The sequence below is a fragment of the Oncorhynchus nerka genome, linkage group LG12 (assembly GCF_034236695.1).
Source record: "Oncorhynchus nerka isolate Pitt River linkage group LG12, Oner_Uvic_2.0, whole genome shotgun sequence".
NCBI classification, from domain to species: domain Eukaryota; kingdom Metazoa; phylum Chordata; class Actinopteri; order Salmoniformes; family Salmonidae; genus Oncorhynchus; species Oncorhynchus nerka.
The window spans coordinates 93136018-93156481 of record NC_088407.1 but is presented as its reverse complement, the minus strand read 5'-3'; positions in this window follow the sequence as shown (position 1 = coordinate 93156481).

Genomic DNA, 20464 nt, shown 5'->3' with positions numbered 1-20464 from the left:
TGGGAGGGGAGCTGTTCTGAGACCATACTGCTGGTGTCCTTTACAAAGGAGGGGAGCTGTTCTGAGACCATACTGCTGGTGTCCTTTACAAAGGAGGGGAGCTGTTCTGAGACCATACTGCTGGTGTCCTTTACAAAGGAGGGGAGCTGTTCTGAGACCATACTGCTGGTGTCCTTTAGGAGGGGAGCTGTTCTGAGACCATACTGCTGGTGTCCTTTACAAAGGAGGGGAGCTGTTCTGAGACCATACTGCTGGTGTCCTTTAGGAGGGAGCTGTTCTGAGACCATACTGCTGGTGTCCTTTAGGAGGGGAGCTGTTCTGAGACCATACTGCTGGTGTCCTTTACAAAGGATGGGAGCTGTTCTGAGACCATACTGCTGGTGTCCTTTAGGAGGGGAGCTGTTCTGAGACCATACTGCTGGTGTCCTTTAGGAGGGGAGCTGTTCTGAGACCATACTGCTGGTGTCCTTTAGGAGGGGGAGCTGTTCTGAGACCATACTGCTGGTGTCCTTTAGGAGGGGAGCTGTTCTGAGACCATACTGCTGGTGTCCTTTAGGAGGGGAGCTGTTCTGAGACCATACTGCTGGTGTCCTTTACAAAGGAGGGGAGCTGTTCTGAGACCATACTGCTGGTGTCCTTTACAAAGGAGGGGAGCTGTTCTGAGACCATACTGCTGGTGTCCTTTAGGAGGGGAGCTGGTCTGAGACCATACTGCTGGTGTCCTTTACAAAGGAGGGGAGCTGTTCTGAGACCATACTGCTGGTGTCCTTTACAAAGGAGGGGAGCTGTTCTGAGACCATACTGCTGGTGTCCTTTAGGAGGGGAGCTGTTCTGAGACCATACTGCTGGTGTCCTTTACAAAGGAGGGGAGCTGTTCTGAGACCATACTGCTGGTGTCCTTTAGGAGGGGAGCTGGTCTGAGACCAGACTGCTGGTGTCCTTTAGGAGGGGAGCTGTTCTGAGACCATACTGCTGGTGTCCTTTACAAAGGAGGGGAGCTGTTCTGAGACCATACTGCTGGTGTCCTTTAGGAGGGGAGCTGTTCTGAGACCATACTGCTGGTGTCCTTTACAAAGGAGGGGAGCTGTTCTGAGACCATACTGCTGGTGTCCTTTAGGAGGGGAGCTGTTCTGAGACCATACTGCTGGTGTCCTTTAGGAGGGGAGCTGTTCTGAGACCATACTGCTGGTGTCCTTTAGGAGGGGAGCTGTTCTGAGACCATACTGCTGGTGTCCTTTAGGAGGGGAGCTGTTCTGAGACCATACTGCTGGTGTCCTTTAGGAGGGGAGCTGTTCTGAGACCATACTGCTGGTGTCCTTTAGGAGGGGAGCTGTTCTGAGACCATACTGCTGGTGTCCTTTAGGAGGGGAGCTGTTCTGAGACCATACTGCTGGTGTCCTTTAGGAGGGGAGCTGTTCTGAGACCATACTGCTGGTGTCCTTTAGGAGGGGAGCTGTTCTGAGACCATACTGCTGGTGTCCTTTAGGAGGGGAGCTGTTCTGAGACCATACTGCTGGTGTCCTTTAGGAGGGGAGCTGTTCTGAGACCATACTGCTGGTGTCCTTTAGGAGGGGAGCTGTTCTGAGACCATACTGCTGGTGTCCTTTAGGAGGGGAGCTGTTCTGAGACCATACTGCTGGTGTCCTTTACAAAGGAGGGGAGCTGTTCTGAGACCATACTGCTGGTGTCCTTTACAAAGGAGGGGAGCTGTTCTGAGACCATACTGCTGGTGTCCTTTACAAAGGAGGGGAGCTGTTCTGAGACCATACTGCTGGTGTCCTTTAGGAGGGGAGCTGTTCTGAGACCATACTGCTGGTGTCCTTTACAAAGGAGGGGAGCTGTTCTGAGACCATACTGCTGGTGTCCTTTAGGAGGGGAGCTGTTCTGAGACCATACTGCTGGTGTCCTTTACAAAGGAGGGGAGCTGTTCTGAGACCATACTGCTGGTGTCCTTTAGGAGGGGAGCTGGTCTGAGACCAGACTGCTGGTGTCCTTTAGGAGGGGAGCTGGTCTGAGACCATACTGCTGGTGTCCTTTACAAAGGAGGGGAGCTGTTCTGAGACCATACTGCTGGTGTCCTTTAGGAGGGGAGCTGTTCTGAGACCATACTGCTGGTGTCCTTTAGGAGGGGAGCTGTTCTGAGACCATACTGCTGGTGTCCTTTACAAAGGAGGGGAGCTGTTCTGAGACCATACTGCTGGTGTCCTTTAGGAGGGGAGCTGTTCTGAGACCATACTGCTGGTGTCCTTTATAAAGGAGGGGAGCTGTTCTGAGACCATACTGCTGGTGTCCTTTAGAGGGGAGCTGTTCTGAGACCATACTGCTGGTGTCCTTTAGGAGGGGAGCTGTTCTGAGACCATACTGCTGGTGTCCTTTAGGAGGGGAGCTGTTCTGAGACCATACTGCTGGTGTCCTTTAGGAGGGGAGCTGTTCTGAGACCATACTGCTGGTGTCCTTTACAAAGGAGGGGAGCTGTTCTGAGACCATACTGCTGGTGTCCTTTAGGAGGGGAGCTGGTCTGAGACCATACTGCTGGTGTCCTTTAGGAGGGGAGCTGTTCTGAGACCATACTGCTGGTGTCCTTTACAAAGGAGGGGAGCTGTTCTGAGACCATACTGCTGGTGTCCTTTAGGAGGGGAGCTGTTCTGAGACCATACTGCTGGTGTCCTTTACAAAGGAGGGGAGCTGTTCTGAGACCATACTGCTGGTGTCCTTTAGGAGGGGAGCTGTTCTGAGACCATACTGCTGGTGTCCTTTACAAAGGAGGGGAGCTGTTCTGAGACCATACTGCTGGTGTCCTTTACAAAGGAGGGGAGCTGTTCTGAGACCATACTGCTGGTGTCCTTTAGGAGGGGAGCTGTTCTGAGACCATACTGCTGGTGTCCTTTACAAAGGAGGGAGCTGTTCTGAGACCATACTGCTGGTGTCCTTTAGGAGGGGAGCTGTTCTGAGACCAGACTGCTGGTGTCCTTTGGGAGGGGAGCTGTTCTGAGACCATACTGCTGGTGTCCTTTACAAAGGAGGGGAGCTGTTCTGAGACCAGACTGCTGGTGTCCTTTAGGAGGGGAGCTGTTCTGAGACCATACTGCTGGTGTCCTTTACAAAGGAGGGGAGCTGTTCTGAGACCATACTGCTGGTGTCCTTTAGGAGGGGGAGCTGTTCTGAGACCATACTGCTGGTGTCCTTTAGGAGGGGAGCTGTTCTGAGACCATACTGCTGGTGTCCTTTAGGAGGGGAGCTGTTCTGAGACCATACTGCTGGTGTCCTTTAGGAGGGGAGCTGTTCTGAGACCATACTGCTGGTGTCCTTTAGGAGGGGAGCTGTTCTGAGACCATACTGCTGGTGTCCTTTAGGAGGGGAGCTGTTCTGAGACCATACTGCTGGTGTCCTTTAGGAGGGGAGCTGTTCTGAGACCATACTGCTGGTGTCCTTTACAAAGGAGGGGAGCTGTTCTGAGACCATACTGCTGGTGTCCTTTAGGAGGGGAGCTGTTCTGAGACCATACTGCTGGTGTCCTTTAGGAGGGGAGCTGTTCTGAGACCATACTGCTGGTGTCCTTTAGAGGAGGAGCTGTTCTGAGACCATACTGCTGGTGTCCTTTAGGAGGGGAGCTGTTCTGAGACCATACTGCTGGTGTCCTTTAGGAGGGGAGCTGTTCTGAGACCATACTGCTGGTGTCCTTTACAAAGGAGGGGAGCTGTTCTGAGACCATACTGCTGGTGTCCTTTACAAAGGAGGGGAGCTGTTCTGAGACCATACTGCTGGTGTCCTTTAGGAGGGGAGCTGTTCTGAGACCATACTGCTGGTGTCCTTTACAAAGGAGGGGAGCTGTTCTGAGACCATACTGCTGGTGTCCTTTACAAAGGAGGGAGCTGTTCTGAGACCATACTGCTGGTGTCCTTTACAAAGGAGGGGAGCTGTTCTGAGACCATACTGCTGGTGTCCTTTAGGAGGGGAGCTGTTCTGAGACCATACTGCTGGTGTCCTTTACAAAGGAGGGGAGCTGTTCTGAGACCATACTGCTGGTGTCCTTTAGGAGGGGAGCTGTTCTGAGACCATACTGCTGGTGTCCTTTAGGAGGGGAGCTGGTCTGAGACCATACTGCTGGTGTCCTTTACAAAGGAGGGGAGCTGTTCTGAGACCATACTGCTGGTGTCCTTTAGGAGGGGAGCTGTTCTGAGACCATACTGCTGGTGTCCTTTAGGAGGGGAGCTGTTCTGAGACCATACTGCTGGTGTCCTTTACAAAGGAGGGGAGCTGTTCTGAGACCATACTGCTGGTGTCCTTTAGGAGGGGAGCTGTTCTGAGACCATACTGCTGGTGTCCTTTATAAAGGAGGGGAGCTGTTCTGAGACCATACTGCTGGTGTCCTTTAGGAGGGGAGCTGTTCTGAGACCATACTGCTGGTGTCCTTTAGGAGGGGAGCTGTTCTGAGACCATACTGCTGGTGTCCTTTAGGAGGGGAGCTGTTCTGAGACCATACTGCTGGTGTCCTTTAGGAGGGGAGCTGTTCTGAGACCATACTGCTGGTGTCCTTTAGTAGGGGAGCTGTTCTGAGACCATACTGCTGGTGTCCTTTAGGAGGGGAGCTGTTCTGAGACCATACTGCTGGTGTCCTTTACAAAGGAGGGGAGCTGTTCTGAGACCATACTGCTGGTGTCCTTTACAAAGGAGGGGAGCTGTTCTGAGACCATACTGCTGGTGTCCTTTAGGAGGGGAGCTGTTCTGAGACCATACTGCTGGTGTCCTTTAGGAGGGGAGCTGTTCTGAGACCATACTGCTGGTGTCCTTTACAAAGGAGGGGAGCTGTTCTGAGACCATACTGCTGGTGTCCTTTACAAAGGAGGGGAGCTGTTCTGAGACCATACTGCTGGTGTCCTTTACAAAGGAGGGGAGCTGTTCTGAGACCATACTGCTGGTGTCCTTTACAAAGGAGGGGAGCTGTTCTGAGACCAGACTGCTGGTGTCCTTTGGGAGGGGAGCTGGTCTGAGACCATACTGCTGGTGTCCTTTAGGAGGGGAGCTGTTCTGAGACCATACTGCTGGTGTCCTTTAGGAGGGGAGCTGTTCTGAGATCATACTGCTGGTGTCCTTTACAAAGGAGGGGAGCTGTTCTGAGACCATACTGCTGGTGTCCTTTACAAAGGAGGGGAGCTGTTCTGAGACCATACTGCTGGTGTCCTTTAGGAGGGGAGCTGTTCTGAGACCATACTGCTGGTGTCCTTTAGGAGGGGAGCTGTTCTGAGACCATACTGCTGGTGTCCTTTAGGAGGGGAGCTGTTCTGAGACCATACTGCTGGTGTCCTTTAGGAGGGGAGCTGTTCTGAGACCATACTGCTGGTGTCCTTTAGGAGGGGAGCTGTTCTGAGACCATACTGCTGGTGTCCTTTAGGAGGGGAGCTGTTCTGAGACCATACTGCTGGTGTCCTTTAGGAGGGGAGCTGTTCTGAGACCATACTGCTGGTGTCCTTTACAAAGGAGGGGAGCTGTTCTGAGACCATACTGCTGGTGTCCTTTACAAAGGAGGGGAGCTGTTCTGAGACCATACTGCTGGTGTCCTTTAGGAGGGGAGCTGGTCTGAGACCATACTGCTGGTGTCCTTTACAAAGGAGGGGAGCTGTTCTGAGACCATACTGCTGGTGTCCTTTAGGAGGGGAGCTGTTCTGAGACCATACTGCTGGTGTCCTTTAGGAGGGGAGCTGTTCTGAGACCATACTGCTGGTGTCCTTTACAAAGGAGGGGAGCTGTTCTGAGACCATACTGCTGGTGTCCTTTACAAAGGAGGGGAGCTGTTCTGAGACCATACTGCTGGTGTCCTTTAGGAGGGGAGCTGTTCTGAGACCATACTGCTGGTGTCCTTTAGGAGGGGAGCTGTTCTGAGACCATACTGCTGGTGTCCTTTAGGAGGGGAGCTGTTCTGAGACCATACTGCTGGTGTCCTTTAGGAGGAGCTGTTCTGAGACCATACTGCTGGTGTCCTTTACAAAGGAGGGGAGCTGTTCTGAGACCAGACTGCTGGTGTCCTTTAGGAGGGGAGCTGTTCTGAGACCATACTGCTGGTGTCCTTTACAAAGGAGGGGAGCTGTTCTGAGACCATACTGCTGGTGTCCTTTACAAAGGAGGGGAGCTGTTCTGAGACCATACTGCTGGTGTCCTTTACAAAGGAGGGAGCTGTTCTGAGACCATACTGCTGGTGTCCTTTAGGAGGGGAGCTGTTCTGAGACCATACTGCTGGTGTCCTTTACAAAGGAGGGGAGCTGTTCTGAGACCATACTGCTGGTGTCCTTTAGGAGGGGAGCTGTTCTGAGACCATACTGCTGGTGTCCTTTAGGAGGGGAGCTGTTCTGAGACCATACTGCTGGTGTCCTTTAGGAGGGGAGCTGTTCTGAGACCATACTGCTGGTGTCCTTTAGGAGGGGAGCTGTTCTGAGACCATACTGCTGGTGTCCTTTAGGAGGGGAGCTGTTCTGAGACCATACTGCTGGTGTCCTTTAGGAGGGGAGCTGTTCTGAGACCATACTGCTGGTGTCCTTTAGGAGGGGAGGGGAGCTGTTCTGAGACCATACTGCTGGTGTCCTTTACAAAGGAGGGGAGCTGTTCTGAGACCATACTGCTGGTGTCCTTTAGGAGGGGAGCTGTTCTGAGACCATACTGCTGGTGTCCTTTAGGAGGGGAGCTGTTCTGAGACCATACTGCTGGTGTCCTTTAGGAGGGGAGCTGTTCTGAGACCATACTGCTGGTGTCCTTTATAAAGGAGGGGAGCTGTTCTGAGACCATACTGCTGGTGTCCTTTAGGAGGGGAGCTGTTCTGAGACCATACTGCTGGTGTCCTTTAGGAGGGGAGCTGTTCTGAGACCATACTGCTGGTGTCCTTTACAAAGGAGGGGAGCTGTTCTGAGACCATACTGCTGGTGTCCTTTACAAAGGAGGGGAGCTGTTCTGAGACCATACTGCTGGTGTCCTTTAGGAGGGGAGCTGTTCTGAGACCATACTGCTGGTGTCCTTTAGGAGGGGAGCTGTTCTGAGACCATACTGCTGGTGTCCTTTAGGAGGGGAGCTGTTCTGAGACCATACTGCTGGTGTCCTTTAGGAGGAGAGCTGTTCTGAGACCATACTGCTGGTGTCCTTTAGGAGGGGAGCTGTTCTGAGACCATACTGCTGGTGTCCTTTAGGAGGGGAGCTGTTCTGAGACCATACTGCTGGTGTCCTTTAGGAGGGGAGCTGTTCTGAGACCATACTGCTGGTGTCCTTTATAAAGGAGGGGAGCTGTGCTGGTGTCCTTTAGAGAGCTGTTCTGAGACCATACTGCTGGTGTCCTTTAGGGAGGGGAGCTGTTCTGAGACCATACTGCTGGTGTCCTTTATAAAGGAGGGGAGCTGTTCTGAGACCATACTGCTGGTGTCCTTTAGAGGGGAGCTGTTCTGAGACCATACTGCTGGTGTCCTTTAGGAGGGGAGCTGTTCTGAGACCATACTGCTGGTGTCCTTTAGGAGGGGAGCTGTTCTGAGACCATACTGCTGGTGTCCTTTAGGAGGGGAGCTGTTCTGAGACCATACTGCTGGTGTCCTTTAGGAGGGGAGCTGTTCTGAGACCATACTGCTGGTGTCCTTTAGGAGGGGAGCTGTTCTGAGACCATACTGCTGGTGTCCTTTAGGAGGGATAGCTGTTCTGAGACCATACTGCTGGTGTCCTTTATAAAGGAGGGGAGCTGTTCTGAGACCATACTGCTGGTGTCCTTTAGGAGGGGAGCTGTTCTGAGACCATACTGCTGGTGTCCTTTAGGAGGGGAGCTGTTCTGAGACCATACTGCTGGTGTCCTTTAGGAGGGGAGCTGTTCTGAGACCATACTGCTGGTGTCCTTTAGGAGGGGAGCTGTTCTGAGACCATACTGCTGGTGTCCTTTAGGAGGGGAGCTGTTCTGAGACCATACTGCTGGTGTCCTTTAGAGGAGGAGCTGTTCTGAGACCATACTGCTGGTGTCCTTTAGGAGGGAGCTGTTCTGAGACCATACTGCTGGTGTCCTTTAGGAGGGGAGCTGTTCTGAGACCATACTGCTGGTGTCCTTTAGGAGGGGAGCTGTTCTGAGACCATACTGCTGGTGTCCTTTAGGAGGGGAGCTGTTCTGAGACCATACTGCTGGTGTCCTTTAGGAGGAGGAGCTGTTCTGAGACCATACTGCTGGTGTCCTTTATAAAGGAGGGGAGCTGTTCTGAGACCATACTGCTGGTGTCCTTTAGGAGGGGAGCTGTTCTGAGACCATACTGCTGGTGTCCTTTAGGAGGGGAGCTGTTCTGAGACCATACTGCTGGTGTCCTTTATAAAGGAGGGGAGCTGTTCTGAGACCATACTGCTGGTGTCCTTTAGGAGGGGAGCTGTTCTGAGACCATACTGCTGGTGTCCTTTATAAAGGAGGGGAGCTGTTCTGAGACCATACTGCTGGTGTCCTTTAGGAGGGGAGCTGTTCTGAGACCATACTGCTGGTGTCCTTTAGGAGGGGAGCTGTTCTGAGACCATACTGCTGGTGTCCTTTAGGAGGGGAGCTGTTCTGAGACCATACTGCTGGTGTCCTTTAGGAGGGGAGCTGTTCTGAGACCATACTGCTGGTGTCCTTTAGGAGGGGAGCTGTTCTGAGACCATACTGCTGGTGTCCTTTAGGAGGGGAGCTGTTCTGAGACCATACTGCTGGTGTCCTTTAGGAGGGGAGCTGTTCTGAGACCATACTGCTGGTGTCCTTTAGGAGGGGAGCTGTTCTGAGACCATACTGCTGGTGTCCTTTATAAAGGAGGGGAGCTGTTCTGAGACCATACTGCTGGTGTCCTTTATAAAGGAGGGGAGCTGTTCTGAGACCATACTGCTGGTGTCCTTTATAAAGGAGGGGAGCTGTTCTGAGACCATACTGCTGGTGTCCTTTAGGAGGGGAGCTGTTCTGAGACCATACTGCTGGTGTCCTTTAGGAGGGGAGCTGTTCTGAGACCATACTGCTGGTGTCCTTTAGGAGGGGAGCTGTTCTGAGACCATACTGCTGGTGTCCTTTAGGAGGGGAGCTGTTCTGAGACCATACTGCTGGTGTCCTTTAGGAGGGGAGCTGTTCTGAGACCATACTGCTGGTGTCCTTTATAAAGGAGGGGAGCTGTTCTGAGACCATACTGCTGGTGTCCTTTAGGAGGGGAGCTGTTCTGAGACCATACTGCTGGTGTCCTTTACAAAGGAGGGGAGCTGTTCTGAGACCATACTGCTGGTGTCCTTTAGGAGGGGAGCTGTTCTGAGACCATACTGCTGGTGTCCTTTAGGAGGGGAGCTGTTCTGAGACCATACTGCTGGTGTCCTTTAGGAGGGGAGCTGTTCTGAGACCATACTGCTGGTGTCCTTTATAAAGGAGGGGAGCTGTTCTGAGACCATACTGCTGGTGTCCTTTAGGAGGGGAGCTGTTCTGAGACCATACTGCTGGTGTCCTTTATAAAGGAGGGGAGCTGTTCTGAGACCATACTGCTGGTGTCCTTTAGGAGGGGAGCTGTTCTGAGACCATACTGCTGGTGTCCTTTAGGAGGGGAGCTGTTCTGAGACCATACTGCTGGTGTCCTTTAGGAGGGGAGCTGTTCTGAGACCATACTGCTGGTGTCCTTTAGGAGGGGAGCTGTTCTGAGACCATACTGCTGGTGTCCTTTATAAAGGAGGGGAGCTGTTCTGAGACCATACTGCTGGTGTCCTTTAGGAGGGGAGCTGTTCTGAGACCATACTGCTGGTGTCCTTTAGGAGGGGAGCTGTTCTGAGACCATACTGCTGGTGTCCTTTAGGAGGGGAGCTGTTCTGAGACCATACTGCTGGTGTCCTTTATAAAGGAGGGGAGCTGTTCTGAGACCATACTGCTGGTGTCCTTTAGGAGGGGAGCTGTTCTGAGACCATACTGCTGGTGTCCTTTAGGAGGGGAGCTGTTCTGAGACCATACTGCTGGTGTCCTTTAGGAGGGGAGCTGTTCTGAGACCATACTGCTGGTGTCCTTTAGGAGGGGAGCTGTTCTGAGACCATACTGCTGGTGTCCTTTAGGAGGGGAGCTGTTCTGAGACCATACTGCTGGTGTCCTTTAGGAGGGGAGCTGTTCTGAGACCATACTGCTGGTGTCCTTTAGGAGGGGAGCTGTTCTGAGACCATACTGCTGGTGTCCTTTAGGAGGGAGCTGTTCTGAGACCATACTGCTGGTGTCCTTTAGGAGGGGAGCTGTTCTGAGACCATACTGCTGGTGTCCTTTAGGAGGGGAGCTGTTCTGAGACCATACTGCTGGTGTCCTTTAGGAGGGGAGCTGTTCTGAGACCATACTGCTGGTGTCCTTTAGGAGGGGAGCTGTTCTGAGACCATACTGCTGGTGTCCTTTAGGAGGGGAGCTGTTCTGAGACCATACTGCTGGTGTCCTTTAGGAGGGGAGCTGTTCTGAGACCATACTGCTGGTGTCCTTTAGGAGGGGAGCTGTTCTGAGACCATACTGCTGGTGTCCTTTAGGAGGGGAGCTGTTCTGAGACCATACTGCTGGTGTCCTTTAGGAGGGGAGCTGTTCTGAGACCATACTGCTGGTGTCCTTTAGGAGGGGAGCTGTTCTGAGACCATACTGCTGGTGTCCTTTAGGAGGGGAGCTGTTCTGAGACCATACTGCTGGTGTCCTTTAGGAAGGAGGAGCTGTTCTGAGACCATACTGCTGGTGTCCTTTAGGAGGGGAGCTGTTCTGAGACCATACTGCTGGTGTCCTTTAGGAGGGGAGCTGTTCTGAGACCATACTGCTGGTGTCCTTTATAAAGGAGGGGAGCTGTTCTGAGACCATACTGCTGGTGTCCTTTATAAAGGAGGGGAGCTGTTCTGAGACCATACTGCTGGTGTCCTTTATAAAGGAGGGGAGCTGTTCTGAGACCATACTGCTGGTGTCCTTTACAAAGGAGGGGAGCTGTTCTGAGACCATACTGCTGGTGTCCTTTAGGAGGGGAGCTGTTCTGAGACCATACTGCTGGTGTCCTTTAGGAGGGGAGCTGTTCTGAGACCATACTGCTGGTGTCCTTTATAAAGGAGGGGAGCTGTTCTGAGACCATACTGCTGGTGTCCTTTAGGAGGGGAGCTGTTCTGAGACCATACTGCTGGTGTCCTTTAGGAGGGGAGCTGTTCTGAGACCATACTGCTGGTGTCCTTTAGGAGGGGAGCTGTTCTGAGACCATACTGCTGGTGTCCTTTAGGAGGGGAGCTGTTCTGAGACCATACTGCTGGTGTCCTTTAGGAGGGGAGCTGTTCTGAGACCATACTGCTGGTGTCCTTTATAAAGGAGGGAGCTGTTCTGAGACCATACTGCTGGTGTCCTTTAGGAGGGGAGCTGTTCTGAGACCATACTGCTGGTGTCCTTTAGAGGGGAGCTGTTCTGAGACCATACTGCTGGTGTCCTTTAGGAGGGGAGCTGTTCTGAGACCATACTGCTGGTGTCCTTTAGGAGGAGGAGCTGTTCTGAGACCATACTGCTGGTGTCCTTTAGGAGGGGAGCTGTTCTGAGACCATACTGCTGGTGTCCTTTAGGAGGGGAGCTGTTCTGAGACCATACTGCTGGTGTCCTTTAGGAGGGGAGCTGTTCTGAGACCATACTGCTGGTGTCCTTTAGGAGGGGAGCTGTTCTGAGACCATACTGCTGGTGTCCTTTAGGAGGGGAGCTGTTCTGAGACCATACTGCTGGTGTCCTTTAGGAGGGGAGCTGTTCTGAGACCATACTGCTGGTGTCCTTTACAAAGGAGGGGAGCTGTTCTGAGACCATACTGCTGGTGTCCTTTAGGAGGGGAGCTGTTCTGAGACCATACTGCTGGTGTCCTTTAGGAGGGGAGCTGTTCTGAGACCATACTGCTGGTGTCCTTTATAAAGGAGGGGAGCTGTTCTGAGACCATACTGCTGGTGTCCTTTAGGAGGGGAGCTGTTCTGAGACCATACTGCTGGTGTCCTTTAGGAGGGGAGCTGTTCTGAGTCCATACTGCTGGTGTCCTTTAGGAGGGGAGCTGTTCTGAGACCATACTGCTGGTGTCCTTTATAAAGGAGGGGAGCTGTTCTGAGACCATACTGCTGGTGTCCTTTAGGAGGGGAGCTGTTCTGAGACCATACTGCTGGTGTCCTTTAGGAGGGGAGCTGTTCTGAGACCATACTGCTGGTGTCCTTTAGGAGGGGAGCTGTTCTGAGACCATACTGCTGGTGTCCTTTAGGAGGGGAGCTGTTCTGAGACCATACTGCTGGTGTCCTTTAGGAGGGGAGCTGTTCTGAGACCATACTGCTGGTGTCCTTTAGGAGGGGAGCTGTTCTGAGACCATACTGCTGGTGTCCTTTAGGAGGGGAGCTGTTCTGAGACCATACTGCTGGTGTCCTTTAGGAGGGGAGCTGTTCTGAGACCATACTGCTGGTGTCCTTTAGGAGGGGAGCTGTTCTGAGACCATACTGCTGGTGTCCTTTAGGAGGGGAGCTGTTCTGAGACCATACTGCTGGTGTCCTTTATAAAGGAGGGGAGCTGTTCTGAGACCATACTGCTGGTGTCCTTTAGGAGGGGAGCTGTTCTGAGACCATACTGCTGGTGTCCTTTAGGAGGGGAGCTGTTCTGAGACCATACTGCTGGTGTCCTTTAGGAGGGGAGCTGTTCTGAGACCATACTGCTGGTGTCCTTTAGGAGGGGAGCTGTTCTGAGACCATACTGCTGGTGTCCTTTAGGGAGGGGAGCTGTTCTGAGACCATACTGCTGGTGTCCTTTAGGAGGGGAGCTGTTCTGAGACCATACTGCTGGTGTCCTTTAGGAGGGGAGCTGTTCTGAGACCATACTGCTGGTGTCCTTTAGGAGGGGAGCTGTTCTGAGACCATACTGCTGGTGTCCTTTAGGAGGGGAGCTGTTCTGAGACCATACTGCTGGTGTCCTTTACAAAGGAGGGGAGCTGTTCTGAGACCATACTGCTGGTGTCCTTTAGGAGGGGAGCTGTTCTGAGACCATACTGCTGGTGTCCTTTAGGAGGGGAGCTGTTCTGAGACCATACTGCTGGTGTCCTTTAAAGGAGGGGAGCTGTTCTGAGACCATACTGCTGGTGTCCTTTAGGAGGGGAGCTGTTCTGAGACCATACTGCTGGTGTCCTTTAGGAGGGGAGCTGTTCTGAGACCATACTGCTGGTGTCCTTTAGGAGGGGAGCTGTTCTGAGACCATACTGCTGGTGTCCTTTAGGAGGGGAGCTGTTCTGAGACCATACTGCTGGTGTCCTTTAGGGAGGGGAGCTGTTCTGAGACCATACTGCTGGTGTCCTTTAGGAGGGGAGCTGTTCTGAGACCATACTGCTGGTGTCCTTTAGGAGGGGAGCTGTTCTGAGACCATACTGCTGGTGTCCTTTAGGAGGGGAGCTGTTCTGAGACCATACTGCTGGTGTCCTTTACAAAGGAGGGGAGCTGTTCTGAGACCATACTGCTGGTGTCCTTTAGGAGGGGAGCTGTTCTGAGACCATACTGCTGGTGTCCTTTATAAAGGAGGGGAGCTGTTCTGAGACCATACTGCTGGTGTCCTTTAGGAGGGGAGCTGTTCTGAGACCATACTGCTGGTGTCCTTTAGGAGGGGAGCTGTTCTGAGACCATACTGCTGGTGTCCTTTACAAAGGAGGGGAGCTGTTCTGAGACCATACTGCTGGTGTCCTTTATAAAGGAGGGGAGCTGTTCTGAGACCATACTGCTGGTGTCCTTTATAAAGGAGGGGAGCTGTTCTGAGACCATACTGCTGGTGTCCTTTATAAAGGAGGGGAGCTGTTCTGAGACCATACTGCTGGTGTCCTTTACAAAGGAGGGGAGCTGTTCTGAGACCATACTGCTGGTGTCCTTTAGGAGGGGAGCTGTTCTGAGTCCATACTGCTGGTGTCCTTTAGGAGGGGAGCTGTTCTGAGACCATACTGCTGGTGTCCTTTATAAAGGAGGGGAGCTGTTCTGAGACCATACTGCTGGTGTCCTTTAGGAGGGGAGCTGTTCTGAGACCATACTGCTGGTGTCCTTTAGGAGGGGAGCTGTTCTGAGACCATACTGCTGGTGTCCTTTAGGAGGGGAGCTGTTCTGAGACCATACTGCTGGTGTCCTTTAGGAAGGAGGGGAGCTGTTCTGAGACCATACTGCTGGTGTCCTTTAGGAGGGGAGCTGTTCTGAGACCATACTGCTGGTGTCCTTTAGGAGGGGAGCTGTTCTGAGACCATACTGCTGGTGTCCTTTAGGAGGGGAGCTGTTCTGAGACCATACTGCTGGTGTCCTTTATAAAGGAGGGGAGCTGTTCTGAGACCATACTGCTGGTGTCCTTTAGGAGGGGAGCTGTTCTGAGACCATACTGCTGGTGTCCTTTAGGAGGGGAGCTGTTCTGAGACCATACTGCTGGTGTCCTTTAGGAGGGGAGCTGTTCTGAGACCATACTGCTGGTGTCCTTTACAAAGGAGGGGAGCTGTTCTGAGACCATACTGCTGGTGTCCTTTAGGAGGGGAGCTGTTCTGAGACCATACTGCTGGTGTCCTTTAGGAGGGGAGCTGTTCTGAGACCATACTGCTGGTGTCCTTTAGGAGGGGAGCTGTTCTGAGACCATACTGCTGGTGTCCTTTAGGAGGGAGCTGTTCTGAGACCATACTGCTGGTGTCCTTTAGAGGGGAGCTGTTCTGAGACCATACTGCTGGTGTCCTTTAGGAGGGGAGCTGTTCTGAGACCATACTGCTGGTGTCCTTTAGGAGGGGAGCTGTTCTGAGACCATACTGCTGGTGTCCTTTAGGAGGGGAGCTGTTCTGAGACCATACTGCTGGTGTCCTTTAGGAGGGGAGCTGTTCTGAGACCATACTGCTGGTGTCCTTTAGGAGGGGAGCTGTACTGAGACCATACTGCTGGTGTCCTTTATAAAGGAGGGGAGCTGTTCTGAGACCATACTGCTGGTGTCCTTTAAAAGGGGGGAGCTGTTCTGAGACCATACTGCTGGTGTCCTTTAGGAGGGGAGCTGTACTGAGACCATACTGCTGGTGTCCTTTAGGAGGGGAGCTGTTCTGAGACCATACTGCTGGTGTCCTTTAGGAGGGGAGCTGTTCTGAGACCATACTGCTGGTGTCCTTTAGGAGGGGAGCTGTTCTGAGACCATACTGCTGGTGTCCTTTAGGAGGGGAGCTGTTCTGAGACCATACTGCTGGTGTCCTTTAGGAGGGGAGCTGTTCTGAGACCATACTGCTGGTGTCCTTTAAAAAGGAGGGGAGCTGTTCTGAGACCATACTGCTGGTGTCCTTTAGGAGGGGAGCTGTTCTGATACCATACTGCTGGTGTCCTTTAGGAGGGGAGCTGTTCTGAGACCATACTGCTGGTGTCCTTTAGGTGGGGAGCTGTTCTGAGACCATACTGCTGGTGTCCTTTACAAAGGAGGGGAGCTGTTCTGAGACCATACTGCTGGTGTCCTTTACAAAGGAGGGGAGCTGTTCTGAGACCATACTGCTGGTGTCCTTTAGGAGGGGAGCTGTTCTGAGACCATACTGCTGGTGTCCTTTATAAAGGAGGGGAGCTGTTCTGAGACCATACTGCTGGTGTCCTTTAGGAGGGGAGCTGTTCTGAGACCATACTGCTGGTGTCCTTTAGGAGGGGAGCTGTTCTGAGACCATACTGCTGGTGTCCTTTAGGAGGGGAGCTGTTCTGAGACCATACTGCTGGTGTCCTTTAGGAGGGGAGCTGTTCTGAGACCATACTGCTGGTGTCCTTTAGGAGGGGAGCTGTTCTGAGACCATACTGCTGGTGTCCTTTAGGAGGGGAGCTGTTCTGAGACCATACTGCTGGTGTCCTTTAGGAGGGGAGCTGTTCTGAGACCATACTGCTGGTGTCCTTTAGGAGGGGAGCTGTTCTGAGACCATACTGCTGGTGTCCTTTAGGAGGGGAGCTGTTCTGAGACCATACTGCTGGTGTCCTTTACAAAGGAGGGGAGCTGTTCTGAGACCATACTGCTGGTGTCCTTTAGGAGGGGAGCTGTTCTGAGATCATACTGCTGGTGTCCTTTAGGAGGGGAGCTGTTCTGAGACCATACTGCTGGTGTCCTTTAGGTGGGGAGCTGTTCTGAGACCATACTGCTGGTGTCCTTTACAAAGGAGGGGAGCTGTTCTGAGACCATACTGCTGGTGTCCTTTACAAAGGAGGGGAGCTGTTCTGAGACCATACTGCTGGTGTCCTTTAGGAGGGGAGCTGTTCTGAGACCATACTGCTGGTGTCCTTTAGGAGGGGAGCTGTTCTGAGACCATACTGCTGGTGTCCTTTAGGAGGGGAGCTGTTCTGAGACCATACTGCTGGTGTCCTTTAGGAGGGGAGCTGTTCTGAGACCATACTGCTGGTGTCCTTTAGGAGGGGAGCTGTTCTGAGACCATACTGCTGGTGTCCTTTACAAAGGAGGGGAGCTGTTCTGAGACCATACTGCTGGTGTCCTTTAGGAGGGGAGCTGTTCTGAGACCATACTGCTGGTGTCCTTTAGGAGGGGAGCTGTTCTGAGACCATACTGCTGGTGTCCTTTACAAAGGAGGGGAGCTGTTCTGAGACCATACTGCTGGTGTCCTTTAGGTGGGGAGCTGTTCTGAGACCATACTGCTGGTGTCCTTTAGGAGGGGAGCTGTTCTGAGACCATACTGCTGGTGTCCTTTACAAAGGAGGGGAGCTGTTCTGAGACCATACTGCTGGTGTCCTTTAGGAGGGGAGCTGGTCTGAGACCATACTGCTGGTGTCCTTTAGGAGGGGAGCTGTTCTGAGACCATACTGCTGGTGTCCTTTAGGGAGGGGAGCTGTTCTGAGACCATACTGCTGGTGTCCTTTAGGGAGGAGCTGTTCTGAGACCATACTGCTGGTGTCCTTTAGGAGGGGAGCTGTTCTGAGACCATACTGCTGGTGTCCTTTACAAAGGAGGGGAGCTGTTCTGAGACCATACTGCTGGTGTCCTTTAGGAGGGGAGCTGTTCTGAGACCATACTGCTGGTGTCCTTTACAAAGGAGGGGAGCTGTTCTGAGACCATACTGCTGGTGTCCTTTACAAAGGAGGGGAGCTGTTCTGAGACCATACTGCTGGTGTCCTTTAGGAGGGGAGCTGTTCTGAGACCATACTGCTGGTGTCCTTTAGGAGGGGAGCTGTTCTGAGACCATACTGCTGGTGTCCTTTAGGAGGGGAGCTGTTCTGAGACCATACTGCTGGTGTCCTTTATAAAGGAGGGGAGCTGTTCTGAGACCATACTGCTGGTGTCCTTTACAAAGGAGGGGAGCTGTTCTGAGACCATACTGCTGGTGTCCTTTACAAAGGAGGGGAGCTGTTCTGAGACCATACTGCTGGTGTCCTTTACAAAGGAGGGGAGCTGTTCTGAGACCATACTGCTGGTGTCCTTTAGGAGGGGAGCTGTTCTGAGACCAGACTGCTGGTGTCCTTTAGGAGGGGAGCTGTTCTGAGACCATACTGCTGGTGTCCTTTAGGAGGGGAGCTGTTCTGAGACCATACTGCTGGTGTCCTTTACAAAGGAGGGGAGCTGTCCTGAGACCATACTGCTGGTGTCCTTTACAAAGGAGGGGAGCTGTTCTGAGACCATACTGCTGGTGTCCTTTACAAAGGAGGGGAGCTGTTCTGAGACCATACTGCTGGTGTCCTTTAGGAGGGGAGCTGTTCTGAGACCATACTGCTGGTGTCCTTTAGGAGGGAGCTGTTCTGAGACCATACTGCTGGTGTCCTTTAGGAGGGGAGCTGTTCTGAGACCATACTGCTGGTGTCCTTTACAAAGGAGGGGAGCTGTTCTGAGACCATACTGCTGGTGTCCTTTACAAAGGAGGGGAGCTGTTCTGAGACCATACTGCTGGTGTCCTTTAGGAGGGGAGCTGTTCTGATACCATACTGCTGGTGTCCTTTAGGAGGGGAGCTGTTCTGAGACCATACTGCTGGTGTCCTTTAGGAGGGGAGCTGTTCTGAGACCATACTGCTGGTGTCCTTTAGGAGGGAGCTGTTCTGAGACCATACTGCTGGTGTCCTTTAGGAGGGGAGCTGTTCTGAGACCATACTGCTGGTGTCCTTTAGGAGGGGAGCTGTTCTGAGACCATACTGCTGGTGTCCTTTAGGAGGGGAGCTGTTCTGAGACCATACTGCTGGTGTCCTTTAGGAGGGGAGCTGTTCTGAGACCATACTGCTGGTGTCCTTTAGGAGGGGAGCTGTTCTGAGACCATACTGCTGGTGTCCTTTAGGAGGGGAGCTGTTCTGAGACCATACTGCTGGTGTCCTTTATAAAGGAGGGGAGCTGTTCTGAGACCATACTGCTGGTGTCCTTTAGGAGGGGAGCTGTTCTGAGACCATACTGCTGGTGTCCTTTAGGAGGGGAGCTGTTCTGAGACCATACTGCTGGTGTCCTTTAGGAGGGGAGCTGTTCTGAGACCATACTGCTGGTGTCCTTTAGGAGGGGAGCTGTTCTGAGACCATACTGCTGGTGTCCTTTAGGAGGGGAGCTGTTCTGAGACCATACTGCTGGTGTCCTTTAGGAGGGGAGCTGTTCTGAGACCATACTGCTGGTGTCCTTTAGGAGGGGAGCTGTTCTGAGACCATACTGCTGGTGTCCTTTAGGAGGGGAGCTGTTCTGAGACCATACTGCTGGTGTCCTTTAGGAGGGGAGCTGTTCTGAGACCATACTGCTGGTGTCCTTTAGGAGGGGAGCTGTTCTGAGACCATACTGCTGGTGTCCTTTACAAAGGAGGGGAGCTGTTCTGAGACCATACTGCTGGTGTCCTTTACAAAGGAGGGGAGCTGTTCTGAGACCATACTGCTGGTGTCCTTTAGGAGGGGAGCTGTTCTGAGACCATACTGCTGGTGTCCTTTAGGAGGGGAGCTGTTCTGAGACCATACTGCTGGTGTCCTTTAGGAGGGTGTCCTTTAGAGGGGAGCTGTTCTGAGACCATACTGCTGGTGTCCTTTAGGAGGGGAGCTGTTCTGAGACCATACTGCTGGTGTCCTTTAGGAGGGGAGCTGTTCTGAGACCATACTGCTGGTGTCCTTTAGGAGGGGAGCTGTTCTGAGACCATACTGCTGGTGTCCTTTAGGAGGGGAGCTGTTCTGAGACCATACTGCTGGTGTCCTTTATAAAGGAGGGGAGCTGTTCTGAGACCATACTGCTGGTGTCCTTTAGGAGGGGAGCTGTTCTGAGACCATACTGCTGGTGTCCTTTAGGAGGGGAGCTGTTCTGAGACCATACTGCTGGTGTCCTTTAGGAGGGGAGCTGTTCTGAGACCATACTGCTGGTGTCCTTTAGGAGGGGAGCTGTTCTGAGACCATACTGCTGGTGTCCTTTACAAAGGAGGGGAGCTGTTCTGAGACCATACTGCTGGTGTCCTTTAGGAGGGGAGCTGTTCTGAGACCATACTGCTGGTGTCCTTTAGGAGGGGAGCTGTTCTGAGACCATACTGCTGGTGTCCTTTAGGAGGGGAGCTGTTCTGAGACCATACTGCTGGTGTCCTTTAGGAGGGGAGCTGTTCTGAGACCATACTGCTGGTGTCCTTTAGGGGGAGCTGTTCTGAGACCATACTGCTGGTGTCCTTTAAAAAGGAGGGGAGCTGTTCTGAGACCATACTGCTGGTGTCCTTTAGGAGGGGAGCTGTTCTGATACCATACTGCTGGTGTCCTTTAGGAGGGGAGCTGTTCTGAGTCCATACTGCTGGTGTCCTTTAGGAGGGGAGCTGTTCTGAGACCATACTGCTGGTGTCCTTTAGGAGGGGAGCTGTTCTGAGACCATACTGCTGGTGTCCTTTAGGAGGGGAGCTGTTCTGAGACCATACTGCTGGTGTCCTTTAGGAGGGGAGCTGTTCTGAGACCATACTGCTGGTGTCCTTTAGGAGGGGAGCTGTTCTGAGACCATACTGCTGGTGTCCTTTAAAAAGGAGGGGAGCTGTTCTGAGACCATACTGCTGGTGTCCTTTAGGAGGGGAGCTGTTCTGATATCATACTGCTGGTGTCCTTTAGGAGGGGAGCTGTTCTGATACCATACTGCTGGTGTCCTTTAGGAGGGGAGCTGTTCTGAGACCATACTGCTGGTGTCCTTTAGGAGGGGAGCTGTTCTGAGACCATACTGCTGGTGTCCTTTAGGAGGGGAGCTGTTCTGAGACCATACTGCTGGTGTCCTTTAGGAGGGGAGCTGTTCTGAGACCATACTGCTGGTGTCCTTTAGGAGGGGAGCTGTTCTGAGACCATACTGCTGGTGTCCTTTAAAAGGAGGGGAGCTGTTCTGAGACCATACTGCTGGTGTCCTTTAGGGAGGAGCTGTTCTGAGACCATACTGCTGGTGTCCTTTAGGAGGGGAGCTGTTCTGAGACCATACTGCTGGTGTCCTTTAGGAGGGGAGCTGTTCTGAGACCATACTGCTGGTGTCCTTTAGGAGGGGAGCTGTTCTGAGACCATACTGCTGGTGTCCTTTACAAAGGAGGGGAGCTGTTCTGAGACCATA